General features: G+C 43.2%; 1 protein-coding gene across 14 annotated transcripts in view; it reads left to right on the top strand.

Moving 5' to 3' along the window:
* LOC138488440 (apoptosis-inducing factor 3-like) overlaps positions 1-14,732 on the top strand; it is a 1,275,087-nt gene that overhangs the window by 348,966 nt on the left and 911,389 nt on the right. The gene's annotated exons all lie outside the window — the stretch shown is intronic.

Raw genomic sequence — 14,732 nt, 5'->3', positions numbered from 1 at the left:
TGCCAGGCCGTCCGAGAGCCCATTCGACGAGAGCGTTCGCTGCTACCATGGCGTTCCTGTCTGGTGTGCCCCTGCTGGACATCTGCAGGGCTCCGACGTGGAGGTCGACGCACACCTTCACAAGATTCTACTGCGTCGATCGGGACTCCAGGGAGGAGTCCAGGGTCGGCCAAGCAGTGCTGCGCAACCTGTTCGCTTAAGGTGAGCCTGGTGAGGAGGTAAGAGTTGCTTAATGTTGAGTTGTTGTATTGCTTAATGTTGAGCCTGTTGCCACCTCCCGTGGTTGTGCATGTGTGTACTGCTATATATTCTCTTATTCATGAGCATGTGAATCCATGCCAGACCCCATGCTGGAGAAGGAACAAGTTACTTACCTGTAACTGTTGTTCTCCAGCATGGGTCTGGCATGGATTCACAGGCGAACCCTCCCGCCTACCCCTCTGCGGCTCTTCACTTGGTCATACTGCCACTTTACGTGCTACCAAATCTGAGGATGGCTGCCAGAGGCGGGCTTAGGGAGAGGGCAGTCATTGGCTGGGGGCAGTATGACCCAGAGACCAGTGATTAGTTACTACTAAGAAAGACAGATCAGAAACGAAACTGATACTGATTTTCTTTCTATACCGAGGATTCCCGGCCTGACGGGGAATATTCATGAGCATGTGAATCCATGCCAGACCCATGCTGGAGAACAACAGTTACAGGTAAGTAACTTATTCCTTATCGGGGCTCAGGTATCAGCCTGACAACATATTAAAAGCTTGCTTGGCATATTGACGTCTAAGATGTTATTTTTTTCATTTGCCTCCAGATTTTCTTCCATGTTCCCCAATCCAGCTTTTAACTTTGGTCTATATGCCAGCTTTAACATAGAAGGGATCTGTAGATATGAGGTTCCAAGAGCAATTGTTATATTCTGGAAATCTGGCCTTTCGACTCTTGGAATGTAAATAGACAGTTTTCAAAACTGTGAGTTGTTCTACGGCTCCAGCTTTCAATAATGAATTTAATATCTGTCTTAACTGCGTATATTTAAAGCATTCTCGTTCTCCTATTATATTAGCTGCCCATCCCTCAAAAGATCTGATAGCCTTACAGCAGAAGTGCAAGCTAAATTTGTAAATCTCCTTTTTCCATCTCTCAGAACCTGATTATATGTTAGTGAGCTGAGGACTAAAATGTATTGGGGTTGTAGTTCTTGGGGATGAGGTCAAGGATGACTTAATTGCTGATTTATCCAAGACTCTAATTGTGGTTGAGGGCAGGTCATAAGAAATGAGAGGATTATATTTTTTACATAGTCAAATTATATAACGTGGAAGCTGGCCCACCACCAACCCTTCCAAGGTTCTCCAGATTTTAATCGACGATGCATTCACATAATCACATAAAATTCTGCACTCAGTTGCCTTTCAGTAGGCATGCTCCCTTCTACACCAGTGCAGTAAATGTTTGTTTAGCAACCCTCTGACTAGACCAATGCCAAATTAAGGTCAATAAATCTTTCTGTAGGCGTGAAAGAGTGCCTCCTTAGATTACGATTAGTAGAGGCTGAAACATATAAGAAGGCATGAAAGGATATTGTAGTTTTTGAAGCAATCCTTCTAAATCAGAGAATTGCCAGAGTTGAAATATTCTCTAATTTTACAGAACAGCAGGGGATTGTTGCCTTTGTATATATTTCAATTCCTCAAGTATTTAATTTTAAATCAGTCCATTCAAATGGGGTATTCTTCCATATTTCCCAAGTCAGTGATTCGGTAATGCTAATGTTTAGCAATTAACTTATCCACATTATCTTTAACTCCTAAAACCTTATGAATGTTAGAAGGGACAGTAATGCTAGGACAGAACCATCAGGATTAGTTAGAGTTAATAAATTATCATGAATGAAAAGATTTATTTATGTTGCACTGTACTGGATTCCTGTGACAGAAACCATGTGGCACAGGAAATTTGACCACCATGGCAAATAATAAAGGGGAGAATTGGCTTTCCTGACTTGTGCTGCTAGATAAAGCAATGGCCTGTGAAAAGGAATCGTGTACCAACATTCGAGTTGTGGGGTGTGGTAAATGGCAAAGTCAGCACTCTGGAAAGCCCTTCTCTACACCTGGCGCAGAAACTGTCACTCGTTGGGGTCAAATGCCTTTTCCACGTAAGGTGTATTAAAGCACGTGGAGTGCAGGTGTGGGATATATTGACCCACTCAACAGTATTTCATCACATCACTAAGCTGCCTGTCTGCGGAAAACAGCAAATGGCTGTGCTGGCTCCTGTGAACGCCATAGCCTCAAAACTGTTTTGCAGCAACAAAAAAAAGATGGCTGCACCGTCCGGCCAAGCACACTTCAGGCAGGGTGGAATAAAGGGACACACTGAAGGAGCGTGCCAGTGTGTTCTGAAACATATAAATGGAATAAAGTGAAAAGACAGCACTGCTTTGCTGAAAACCCAAAATTCTCCTTCAAAATGAAACTTTTTCACCCTTTAAAAATGCTGCTTTGATGCCAATTCCATCTGTTCTCTCTTAAACCACTGTGATCAATAAGGTGCTGCCATGCCCAATATATTTCATTGTGCCTCAGCAAAACCAGGTATGATTTCTGAATGACAGGCCCTGTCAAACCAACTCTGAGAGAAATCAACAAGGAACTCCACTTTTACTCGCACAGGAACACAAGTTTATTTCTTTCCAAAAGTATCCAAAGCTCAGCAGTTCAAAGAGAGTCTAACTCTCTGAGCCAGGGCAGTTTCAATTTATCTGTGCTTCAGACAAAACTCCTGCTTTCAAGAAAATGACTATGGCTGCAAAGACAGTGTGGGAATCTGATGGAGCTGACAAACCGAATTTAAAGAAAGAAATGCTAGCTTTTCACCACACATGGGCCTTTTCAAAACTAAAGGAGAAAAATGCCCATTTAAAAGTAAACAGTTGAAGGAAAGCCTGCCATTACCTAGCAATGTGAAGGGGTTTGTGGATGGTGAACATACATACATGGGCTATTTTTATTCAACATGCTTGGTTTATTTTTGGATTCCGGACCAAATAAAAGAAAATAAAGATTTTAAACACATGGCCTGAATTTGCAAGCTCTCAAAAAGCAATTATTCCAGATGGCAGAGCTAAAAGCTTCCCCCTAGGAAGGGAGCCACGCCATATACTCTCAGCAGAGACTAACACCCCACTGATAATTACAGGGTGGGAAAGAATCTATGCTGGGCTGACCCACTGATGATGGCTCCCAGGGCCAGGAAGTGTGAAGAGGGGAAGGCGGCAATAAACCCTTCAATCAAGCTGTAACCCCCACCTTGCTCTGGACGAAATGACAGTTGGTAGTAGTTGAAGGAAGAAAAAAAGAATGATCCAGTGACAAAGGACTGCCATTTGTTTCCAAAGACTATTTCATAAATAAACTTTAAAAACTTTATCTCTGCAGCAAGACTTTGTAAAAATGTAGAATTTTCGCAGTGTAAAAGTGAATTTTTGGGCATTCTTTTAAAACATGGTAGAATTCACTGACACCCTGGGGACAGAAAGGAAAAAGTATTGAGGATTCCAAGAGAAGTATCCATGTTGCAAATGATCATCCACACCCATGTATAAAGTTATAGAATTTTGAGTAATATAAATCCCATTGAAAAGCGCAAAAAACTGGTACAAGGGTGAAACAAGGTCTCACGGACTGGAGGATTGGACTGCTATGTGCTGCACAAAATATGTAACCTGCGTATATAATTTGCCAAGAGATTGCAATTGTATGAATGTATGTTTGTGGCAAAATCGGATTTTAGTTAAAGTAACTGTGGGAGGTTTTTGGACATTGTAAAACTCACATCATGAATCTGACATCATTTTCCTGAAATCCAACCAGCTGAGAGCGAGGCGAAGACTATCACCCTTGTTCAATCCCATTGTTAGAGGCGTGTTTAGTTAAGCCTGCCCCAGTTATATACTTTGGTGATGTCACTATGCATTATAAATAAGAGTCCCTGACAAGACTCTACACACACTATTCCTGACGTTCCTGCGCTGCGTTCCTGTTCCATCCAGATTCCAGATCCCAACTACAAGGCCAAAGCATTGCTCACCCTACTCCAGGGCCCACTGAAAAACCCAAGTATTGCTGATCCTATTCCCAGCAAGGCTTCAATTTTGAAATCCCACTAAAATACCCAAATAACCAAAGGGGAAAGTGTGCTGTTTTTGGGAGGCATCCTGATACCACTAAGTGCATGCTCGCTGCAATACTGCCATCCACTTGACCTTTAGTATCCAGAGACCAAAATTGCCATTCCAGTCCAGTGCCACCCTGTGAGCAGAACTGCCCAACTGTTTTCCAGGCGCGCTGCCATGTGGTGACCAGAATCTTTTGACGATCCAAAAATCTGAAACTAAAAGTGGAGTGTGAGTATCAACCACCACCCCATAGTATACCTTGTCTTGCCTTTGTCCTTATCTCACTCTATTTATCTTTACCCTGCTAACTTGTTCAAACTGTCAATCATTCTTGCAACCCTGCCCTTGATTTCTAGTGCTGGCGCCATCTCTTTAGTAATTTTGCTGTGTGTAATCCTAAACCATTAGTCCCATTTCGAGTGATCGGACTGGTTTTCGCCAGGGTTGGGCGCTGGGGTGAGAGGGTTGAACGTGCGAATCAACCCTGGAGCTTACTGTGTCCCTCTTTGGTGGACTAGCCTGAATACTCTAGTTTAAAGTAAAACTGCTCTTGTCACAACTGATTTCCTTTCCTATTTCACAGCTCCATCTTACTCAAAGCGCACCTTTTTATATCTTGTATAACTCCTCCAGCTAGAGACTTAATTTCACTTCCATATTGTTCCTGTGATGTACCTCTATCCCCCAAACAAAAAACTGCACTCCAAATCAATGTATTTCACCCATTTCTATTTAAAACCGTTTGAATAATTTCAGGGAGGAATTGCAAAATTGCAAAGTTTCCAACAGGTTATTTTGCTGCAATATGTTTTAAACTTTCCACTCATTTTCGAACTGTATGCTTTTGGTAATCCATTCTTTGTGATTAATAGTGTCGTTGCATTCTTGCTTTAGTGAAGAATTATATTTGCTTCAAGGTTTTTAACACACATTCATTATTTATTTGTCCATTTCCGAGTGTCATTTCATAACATTGCAAGGGGTTTAAAATCCATTTGTCTCTCTTATTTGGGGAGGGAAGGTCAGATTTGGATTCTGTTTCCTGTTCCTTATTTCTGATTACCTGGTGCTTCTGTTTATCCACTCAGAATTGGTTATCTGTGGGTTGAGGGAACATTGCAGAGGGAAATTCTAACTTGGGTGCTATCTTTCCTACATCAAAAAGTGCTCCTATTCTGCTGTGCTGTGTATATGTTCCTCTAGAAGGTTAAAAGCATTGCTCACATTGCTCCATATTAAAAAGTGTCTGATTTCTTTTGAATTTTAAAATAAATAAATCTTGTGTTTCACCAACTAGCCTGGTTCATGGTCCATTGTGACCCGGGGTATTTGAAAAGGGTGTGTGAAATGAGTGGTGTACCATCACAATATTGAACCTAAATATACAAAAAGATGAGCATTTCAGTTGTGCGCTGCATACTAGGCCGATACCAAGGTGTGTCGCCTGATTGAAATCCTTATCCTAGGTTCTGTGTGATATGTCTACCAAGTTAATGATCCTTATTACAATATCTGAGTCCTGCTTCCTTTTGATGAGACTAGACTGATCTAAGCCACCCAATTATCTATTGGCTTAAACCTTACATATAATTTGACATCTGTATTTAGAAGGGTTGTGTGATAAGATCCTCAGAGTGGGGTCTCATCCCAGATTGGGGAGCACCAAAATATGTTCTTCAGCCATTGTTGATTGCTCCCTCTAGAATAATCTGGTTGAATGAAATAAATAGTGGGGTCTAACAGGATATGGGGAGTCATTTTATACAACAAAGCAGCAAGCTGTCTGGGCTAGGGGCATTATTGACTTTGCCTCTTTCAAGGCCCTCAAATTCTTTAGTTATTTTTTTCCCCAGGAAATCATTTTCTGCGTTAGTGAGAGTAGGGAGCTTACAGCCAGACAAAAAAAATCAGAGACCCATCTACCCTTGAGGTTTTATGTAGAGTAGGGAATCACAATCTTTAAATAAACCCACTTTTTTTGGTTTGTGGATTTCCAAGTAATTTCCACTGCTAATATGTTTAACATTGATAAATACAATCACAAAGTGATGTCTTGCAGGAAATTATAACAATGATTTAAATGGTTTCAATTTGAAGACTCAATCCTATAACGTGAACAAGAATTGTGGACTTACCATAGTCGGGAAATTACTCTCATCATTATATTTATCATCAAAAACATTTTAAAACTACTTTTTTAACTACGCTATAGGATACAGATTTATTAGACCCATACCACAGGAGTGAGAGTGAGTTAAACCAGAAGTGTCTTGAAGGAGGGGTAGAACCCCGGTATATAAAAGACCCAATACATTTCAATGTGAGCTTTATAAATCGAGGTTCTTTAAGGCAGCACTATAACAGTATTGTTGCATGGATGAAAGGACAGGTGAATGCTCACAAGTAAATGTATGAAAGGTCCTGGCAGGAGAGTACACCAAGTGAAGGTAAATGCTCACAAGTAAATGTATACAATGTCCTGGCAGAGGAGTACACAAGGGGAAGATAAATGATTACGAGAAAATGTATGAAAAGTCCTGACAGGAGAGTAGTCCAGCTGAAAGTAAATACTTACAAATGTGTAAAAGACCTGGCAGAAAGGCATGCCAGCTGAAGAGTAGTATTTGCAAAGGGCCCTGGCAGGGGAGTATACCAGGTCCGTGAAAGTATGTGTACAAGTAAATGCTTACAAACAAATGTGTTAAAGACCTAGCAGAAAGGCATACCAGGTGAGGAGAAATATTATGGAAAGAATTGCACAAGGCCCTGGCATGTGAGCGTGCAATATGAGTACAAGTAATAAGAAACTCAAAGAGGATATTTTCCCTTCGGATCGTGAATTGTGAGAATTTTAAGGAAGAGCCATACTTTGAAATTCTTACTGATGGTAAAGAGCGTCCATAGGATGAAACCATGCCCTTAGGATACTGAGTTGTATATTGGAGAAGAAGAGAAAGCTGAGGAAGGGAAATATTGTCCCGGAGAACTTTGAACATTGCCTATTTGGAACCTTTTTGTTGGAGTTGAATCTTTTGGTTGGATTTGAACATTTCAACACTTCAAGAGTCAAAAGATAATCCCCTTCACGCATTAGAATCTATTTCAGAGTGTGAGTGCCAGAATAGGATTATGGACACAGGACATATTTTGTTGGACATCTTGACAAAGGGCAGACCCATTCGTTTTTAGTTGAGGTAGGCAAAACCTCCTGGAATAGGGATAGCGAGGCATTTCCAAACCCTTTTTTTTTTGTTTCAATAAATGTATATAGCCAAAACCTGAGTCCTCTGTGTCAGCTTCTCATGCCTGGCTCCTCACATACCCCATACAAAATACTTCACTTTTATACTACTCAATAAAAAATCAGTGCTCCTATACTTTTCAAAATGATTTTATATCTGAGTGACTGCAGTTGGCGAAATACATTGTTTCAGCCTGTTTCCTTATATCGTCTTTCTTATGTGTTTACTTGCCTATATGTTCTTCCTATCAGCAGAAATAATATTTTTAAGTCTAGTCTTTCGTGACAGACACCTCCAATAGTAGCTTCAAAGGTGTGTGTGTGTGTGTGTGTGTGTGAGACATCAGTGGAGTTATTCTTAAAGTAGTTCACTATGGCAGGCTCAATATTTCTTCTAAAGTATGAAAGTAAAATAAAAGTGGCAAATTTAGATTCAACACTCTGGGGTACTTCTCATCCATGACTACATTTAAAATGTCATAGTCAGAGATCCTAGTGTTTCCTATTTCAGAGCTTTCAGCTATTAGTACCGGTGTGGGGTAACTTATCATAGTATCACATAATCCTGTATACTTATTGTGGGTGTGTGAAAAGAAAGTAAATTCCATGTCTGATGGTGGGGTAGACACCAAATGTCAGACAGGTCACTCTCCTGAAAGTGTTTCAGAGTATCTTTTGCTTGATTTTAACTCCAATCCCACCTTTAAATGTATCTGAAGTAGGATTAGGTTGATATGATATAATATGATTGTTTATTTGTATACTGCCTATACACAATGTGTTTCAAAGCGCTTCAAGGCAAGGGAAGGGAACAAGGGAAAAATACAGTTTATTTTATTCGTATTTATATAGCGCACAACAGCCTGAGGACATTGTGGCACTTGTTACATTACTATGCTTAGTTACAGAGTCATGAATAATGCATATGTTACATAATGAGCAGTATGAGCAGGGATACAATATATATACAAGTTTACAATATAGTTATAATACATTTATGTTTATATTACAATGTACATGACAGGAATGGGGTAGGATGTTGCATTACTCGTTGAGGAAGGTGGTCTTGAGGTTGTTGCGGAAGACGGAGATGGAGGTTTCAGCTCTAATGGTGGCAAGGAGTGAGTTCCAAAGTTTTGGTGCAATATGAGAAGCCTAGACCTCCAGCTGTGGCTCTCTTGATGCATGGCATGTTTAGCTGGTTGATGTACTGAGCCCTGGTGGGGCGAGTGGAACTGGTTCTTGATATTGCTTCGTATAGGTAGGTGGGAGCAGTGTTGTGAATGCATCTGTGTGTGATGGTAAGGATTTTCAGTGTAATGTGGTCTTTGACCTGTAGCCACCGTGCTTCACGTCTAGCATGGGATATATGGTCTCTTCTTGGGATGCTCAGCGCGGCTCTTAGGGCATTGTTTTGTGTGGTTTGCAGGCTGTGAATGTTCTTGGAGGAGGTGCCAGCTAAGAGAGCGTTGCAATAATCGAGTTTAGCGCCTATAGTTGCTCTAGCTATGGCCAAGCGGTTGGGAGCGGATAGGTAGGGTTTAATGGCCTCGATGAGTTTAGTGCTGTGAGCTGATGCAGAGGCTATGGCGCTGCCTTGTCTGTTCATCGATAGATTTGCGCATTTAAAATGGCCTTGAACGATAAGACTGTGAAATTAACTATCATACTTGGCCTGCCAACATTTAAGATAGTGCAAGTGCTAAGACACAGAAAGGAAAGGAAAGGAGGAGGTGGGCGGGAAGGGAATGGGAGCAGACAGGTAACTAACGTACTAGGCCCGATGACATTTCTGATGGAGCTGGAAGATTACAAGAGGAGAGGTGGGGGGGGAGGGGTAGAAGGAATGAGAGGGACAAACAAGCGACTATCGTACTAGGCCTGGCAACATTTCAGATAGTGCTGGAGAGGGATGGGGAGGAAGAGGAACGAGAGGGAGGGGGAGGAGACCAACAATGTTGCTATCATACTATGACTGAGGTCAATTTTGATAGAGTAAGAAGGAGAGGGAGCGAGAAGGAAGAAGGGAGATATAGGAGAGAACAAGAGTAAGCAGTGAAAACCGTGGAGAAGCAAGAGGGGAGAACAATACAGTTGCCGGAGTCGGTAATACATAGTGTTGCAGGGAAACAGCAGATGAAAGACAGGATTCAGGAAGAAGATGGGCACAGCATGATACAGGATCACCATGAGTATGTGATGCAGAGGACGTCTGGCATGAGAATAGAGACGGGAGAAGCACCAAGGGTCAAACGAGTCCATAAAGTCCAAGTCACGCATTTGCAACAACACAGTGATGGTAGAGCAATAGTGTATCAAGACCACTCCTGGAGTGGAATGATGAAGGGGGGCAGAGGGAGAGGGCTAAGGGGAATGGGAGGTAGGATAGACAGGAATAAGCAAGGCAGGAAACACATGCATACAAGAGGGGGTTGAAAGGGAAAGACATACAACACCACAGGCAACCATGGGGGGTGGGGCATGGGAAATGGGTAGCATTTCGGTAGCAGACCGGGGCCTTCGTCGTGGGTCTAAGTCTTCTGGGCCGGCTCCCGCCTCCCATTTGCTGTGATTGGCCTATTTAGGTTAACATCGTTTGTCAAGATCAGAGGATCCACTGCGAAAGCAAGGGGTATTTGAGTAAAATTGTCAAATAACTGTTTCTGGTCTGGCTTTGGAACCTAAACTGCAGATATAGTTGCCTTACGGCCATCTGCAGAGCCTGCTAGCAATGGAAATCTGCCTTCTACATTAACCTTTTGCTTATCCAATACAAAGTAGACATTTCGGTTAAACAATATGCCTACGCCTTTCTTTTTTGCTTTTGCTGAGGCAAAATATTATATAGGTTAACATTTAGAGAATAGTCTGGTCACATCCGGCTGCAGCAGGTGGGCCTCCTGGATACAGGCAAAATCAGCCCCTTGCTTGTGGAGAAAGTGCATAAAATTAGCTTGTTTGTTGGGGAAATGTAATCCCCTTCTATTACGTTTTATAATTTTGAAGGGAATAAGCTAGAAATAGGGAACCTTAAACAAGTCTATCCTGAACTGCTGCTTTCGTAGAATGATCTATTCCCAGATGAGGAATGAGCCTTGCAAGAGTATAGATATATCAAGAAAAGGAAAGAAAAAGACAGCGACTTCTGTAAGTACTAATGCGTAGCCAATATAGAAAGGACACTTGTGGCACACTTTATTTATTGCATTTATAGCAGCGCCCAAAACGCTCAGTTATCACGGCGCTAGTTACAGTAAGTGCAAAGAGGCAATTTATAAAGTGCAAGACAATGTAAACATGTAAGTATAATAGACAAGGTCAGTGCAGTGCACGATCGGGGGAGGCGAGGCCTCGGAGAAGGACACCGCACTGGGGGGGAGGGACTCACACTTCACTTGCTCGTCGTTTCAGGGTCGCCCGGGCTGCACACCTCAATGTTGTTCGCTCTCGCGGACTCCTCTGTCACTGCTCGGGTCTCCACGGCAACCGCACTCGGGTCTGTGGGTTCAGTAGTTTCACCTTCTTGACGCTCAGTGCAGAGCGCGGCCGGCTGGAAGGGCTTTGCTTTGCATCAGGCTATTACCAACACCTCTAGGCCGGTATTGGATCCTGTTCCAAACCCCTCCAGGTGGCTTCAGGTTCCTATGCAGGTTTTTCAATGTTTTGGCCGCGTGTTAGCCTGCTCGTCGCTATAGCTCCATGGTTTTCCCTAGACTGAGGATGGAGCTCAGCAGTCAGGCAGCCATCTTGCCTACACCCCCTGGTGGCCTGCCTTAACAGTATTTCTTTGTGCAGAATTGTAGAGTTCCGCCAGAATTATAGGATTGTTGGAGAAAGGAGGTTTGAATGCAGGGTTTTCTAAGTAAGGTAGTAGCCTCTCTTTGGTTAGTTCCTTTGAGCTGCGAGATGGGGCTGGTGGTAGTGGAGTGGTGAGAGATTTGTGTTTAGTGGGTATGGGGATGGATAAGTGGATGATGTGGTGGTCCGTCCAAGGGCAGGGGCGTTAGAACAGATGGATAGAGAGCAGTGCTGGTCGGCTAGCCAATTTAGAATGCGGCCTTTAGAATGGGTGGGGTTGGTGATCGATTGATTAAACCCCAAGGAGTCTACAGCTTTAGAGAGTGATTTGGCATATGAATCTTTAGGGTCCTTGAATCCGAGGTTCAGGTCTCCCAGCAGAATGGACTTCAAGGAGGTTTTTAAGTTGTCGGATAGTAGGAATAGGAGGTTCTCCTGGAAATCGCCATGCAGCCAGGGGTAAAGACGACGAGGAATGCTATAACATCCTAAAGCAATCACTATGCCAAAACCCAATCCTAAAGCTAGTCGACTTCTCGAAGTTTGTGTTACAGATGGACGCCTCCCTTACAGGGTTAGGAGCTGTCCTGTCCCAAGTTTGCAACAAATTAGAACATCCCATACTATACAACAGTCACAAGGTATTCCAACTAGATGCCCTAGCCATCAAATGGGCCATATCAGTTACTATCTATTAGGTAGAAAGTTCACACTGGTTACCGACCACTCACCCTTAGTCTGGATTAGCCAACGTAAAGAGTCTAACCCTCGGGTCATGCATTGGTTTCTAGACCTACAACCCTATTGTTTCATGGTGAAACACCCGAAAGGAAAAGACCAAGGAAACGTGGACTTTCTTTCCTGGTTCACCTGTGAAACAAATGTGGCTACATCGCATGGAGGAAGGTTATGTGAGAAACCTGAAGGTGTCTACCTAGCTAGTCCCCAGGGATCTGTCATCCAGGTGGCCAGAACACGGCCATCGCTATTGGATCAAGTTCCTGGGGGTGGACCAGTGAGGGCGGATTACCTGGATGGGGGGGTCCTCAGGGAGTGGGAGTGGAACGCTGACGGGTGAGACGTGGTATCCCCCTTCCTTTAACACCTTTTTCCCATCCTTTTTCACAGGACTTTCCAAACCACTGCCCCCCCCCCCCACCACCCTTTCCAACACGAGCACTTTCACACAATATAAAGCACAACGGACTAACACCAGAGCTGTTTACCTGACGTCTCCCAATACAAGGGTCAGGCAAAGTCAGGCAATTGATCAGAATCACACACACACCTGACGGCCCTTTCCCTACCCCCCCCCCCCCACCCCCCACCCCAACCCCCCCAGGGATAAAAGGTGGAGCCAGAGAGCACAGTACGAGCAAGGCATGCACGGCAGACAGCACGACGAGACGGGTAACACGCGGCAGTTCAGTAGAAGGGGAAAGGTGGCAGGAATCGAGAGGGTGCCGAGGAGAGAAGTGACCTTGCCCTTTTCGTCCCAGTCTCGCAAAGCCTTGGTGGAAGAGAGCCTAAAACTGCGAACAATATCACAAATGTCCTGTGGCAGATGTCAGCAGTACACAGGACAAACCTATGCCGGTAAGCAGGAGCGAGGGAAACTCCTGCGCTCGTGGTACTGGCCGTGACTCCAGAGAGGTAACAGGCAAGTGGTTCATCACAGCCAGTGAGTCGAAGGGAGAATCGATAAAGAACCGGGTTGTGTTGAATGAGAAGCGCAAAGTGAAAAGTTTGAACCAAGTTTAACAAATGTTGAATGAACTGTAAAAAGGTGGAAGGGGGAGACCAACTGCAAAGGGAAACTGGCACCACTGTGGAATCAGAAAAAATACAATATTACGGCTGTTACCCGAGCAAGGTAAAATACACCGACACAGGCTTATAAAGATTCCCAGAATCTTTATTACAAAACTGAACAGTATTCAACAAAGTACACGAATAGCTATTTGGCCGTCAATACATCAGAGACCACCAGCAGGGTTCAATCTGAGCAGTGACAGAATTTCCTAGCTGGACATCGACGCATTTATACAATTTGTAAAATGATGTCCAGCCCTCTTACAGGTTAATCATACACTGGGCTAGGGTCGCGCCAGGTTCACTTTCCTAATTTACATATCTCGTGCATGCGGTTTACTTTTCAATACATTTACTAACACACTCCAGTATTCTTTAATTTAACATTTACACTCTTTACATGCTGGTTTAATACAGACCAAACAAATGTTTCACTTATTATATTTTTGGGATAGCATTACTGTCCTTATACACTTGTAGTTTAACTTTGCTAATTCAAGTAAACCCCTGCTCCCAAGGTCAACAAAGGACAAGGTCTACATGACCCTAACATGTAGCCTGAGGGCAGGTTGGACATTAAGGCAAGAACAAGGACACATGAGACGGCCATTTTAGAATACAGGGTGACTTTGTATAAAACCCTAAAATGGAGGCTTGAGTCAAGATGGCGGCTTACATCAATTTCTAAGGTCAAGACCTTGCCGTAGAGAGTTATTCGCATACAATTTTAAGCAACTTGGCGTAGGCCAATATACATACAAATCGTTTGTAATAAGAGGCATAATTTAATATCCTGTTTGACACCACGTGGGTGCTAATTCAGGAGACCCTGGTCGAGCCCCATATAAGATAATCTACAAGCACCAGAAAGCCGTAGGAGGGCCAGCGAAATAGGTAAAAGTGGTCATACAGAGGGTCGAGCAAAATCCCTGTACAATCGAAAGACTGATCTACAAGCACTGTGAAAGCAAGGAAAGTGAATCCCACATTGAGAGAAAGCAAGGGACGTGAATCCCGTAACACTTGAGAGTAAAGTAAATAGGAAGTCAAGAAGGGTCCATGCCCAAAAGAGGGGGACCCAGGGGTGAACCCATCACTCAGCGAATATTGGAAACAAACTTCCATTTGTTAAAGGAACTTTTGTTTTTGTTAGCTGAACACTACAGGCCTTCGAAGGCAAGAGACTTTCAAGTGAGCAATCGACGGTCCTGCCAACTGCCATTGGAACTGTTGTCTCGTGCTGAAGAGGCCTGACATTGTACTGTGCTCCAAGCTCCCATCTTATCGCGTGGTCAAAACGTGGGGAAGGGAGACCCAGGCTACCGCATCCTGACATATTATTTTGAGAACACTTTCTTTTCTTGAGAAATATCCCACACCCCTTTTTTGTACTAGTTGTAAGGTTGACAATAGGTTTATTAGTATAGGCCCTTCTTATTTTGATATGACGCCACTAGGACTGCCTTATTTTTCATTTGATGGTTGACGCTTGCTCCTTTCTTAGATTTAGGTTTAGAATAGGTGTTTTTCCACCCTGCATACAGAATTAATTATTCAATGAACACCCTTGAACTGTGATCATTTGTGTCTGTCTTACTTGTTGTCACCATGAGTTCCTCACAGCATACATAAATAGATACTTATCTCGATTCTCAATAAACAGGACCAAAGGCTGCCATTAGCGATGCACTGGCATGAATT

Source organism: Ambystoma mexicanum, chromosome 9, assembly GCF_040938575.1.
Source record: "Ambystoma mexicanum isolate Mex_15411 chromosome 9, UKY_AmexF1_1, whole genome shotgun sequence".
In the NCBI taxonomy this organism is placed as follows: domain Eukaryota; kingdom Metazoa; phylum Chordata; class Amphibia; order Caudata; family Ambystomatidae; genus Ambystoma; species Ambystoma mexicanum.
The sequence above is the reverse complement of the archived record's forward strand: the minus strand, read 5'-3'. Positions and strand labels throughout refer to the sequence as shown.